We start from the raw sequence: 1,752 nt of genomic DNA, 5'->3' as shown, positions 1-1,752 counted from the left end.
TTTAAGAAAAAATTAACTTATTATTATTTAAAAAAAATTGATTCTCATTTTCTTTTCTTTTTTTGAAGTTTACTAGTAAACTAACTATTTTATTGATTTAATTTATTAAGGTTAACTTTAATTAACGTGTGAAATATAAATTTTAATGGTTAATGATCGTAGTTTCAAGCATTTTTAGTGTTAATAAATCAATGAATTTATGCTTTTATTATTTATAAACGAAAAAATAAATAAATGGCCGTTCAATAAAATTATAGGACACGTTTTTTAAATTTAATAAGTATTTTTAAAAATATAATTCACCTATTTATAGGATACATTTTAAACTTCTAACCATTCACAGCGATCATGAAATATGAATGTGTGTTATTACTTTGCTTGACAATAATGCCCCTGTGTAAAGTCTTTAATTCATTATTGCACCATATGATAAAACTAACATTTATTAAATTTAATGTTGAACGAACTAAGGTTTATTCTGATTCCACGCATTTATGCCGTGGGACACTCTAGTAAAGTGGGAGGTCATTTGATTGAAACAAATTCTCTATATTAAAAGTTAGGGTAAAGTATATTTTTTGTCTATAAAGTTTGACAAAAATTTTAAAAATACCCCTAAGTTTTATTTTGTTTCAATTTTGTCCCAAAAATTTTCGATTTGCATCAAATATATCCCTAACGGCTAATTTTTTAAAAAATTTAAGACCAATTCAACAACAATTTCATAAGAACAACCCTCAATACAAACAAATCAAGCATAATTTTTATGCATTATTGTTAGATTGGTCTTAAATTTTTTTGAAAATTTAGCCGTATAGGGTATATTTGATGTAAATCGAAAACTTTTGAGACAAAATTGAAACAAAATAAAACTTAAGGATATTTTTAAAACTTTTAGCAAACTTTAGGAACAAAAAGTATACTTTACCCTAAAAGTTATCTATTTTTTTTTTCTACTAGATTAACTCCTCTTATAATTACTAGCTAGTTAGGATCTCCAACTTTGTTATGTTTTATTTATTTTTATCCTTAGCTCATTAACACGTTCTCTTTAACAGAATACCTTCTAGCTAGAAAAAAAAATTCTATATTATTGAATCACCAATAATGCTATTAAAAACTTCTATATTATTAAAAAAATGTACTTAAATAATTAGTGAATATTATCTCAATACTTTCAATATGGAAGGTTCCGGGTAAATTATTAAATTATCTCGAATATTCTAGTGCTAAGTAAAACGTTTAAATGATAAAAACAAAATGGTCCTTCATTTCCAAATTTGGCATGCTCCTCTTTTTCAATGTCTTATGTTTTCTTTTGTTAAAATTCGCCATTAACAGAGAATCCTAGAAAAATAGTATTTTAAATTTTTACTATATTTTTATTCTGTAATAACATTTTTTCATTCTCTATAAATATAAAAATATTATTTTCCGAAAATACTATCATAGTTCACAGTTCTTTTTATTTTTATTTTTTTTTAAGCACAAGTGAAAAAGTAAAAGAGAAAAAAAATAATTACGGATTACGGAATATGAAAAAGCTTGAATAAGTGAATTAACTATTTGATTAATTCAAATTTATTTGATTACTATAAGGTTAGTGTGGTTGAAATCAATGTTCTTATTAAATTGGTATAAGACTAATTTAGTTAAAATTTATTTAAAATATAATTAAATTATTTATATTATTCTTTTTAGTATTTTAAATTTAAAAAAAAAAGTTATTTAATTTTATAATATAATATAAAA

The sequence above is a fragment of the Arachis ipaensis genome, chromosome B09 (genome assembly GCF_000816755.2).
Source record: "Arachis ipaensis cultivar K30076 chromosome B09, Araip1.1, whole genome shotgun sequence".
Classification (NCBI taxonomy): Eukaryota; Viridiplantae; Streptophyta; class Magnoliopsida; order Fabales; family Fabaceae; genus Arachis; species Arachis ipaensis.
Note: the sequence above shows the minus strand (reverse complement) of the source record.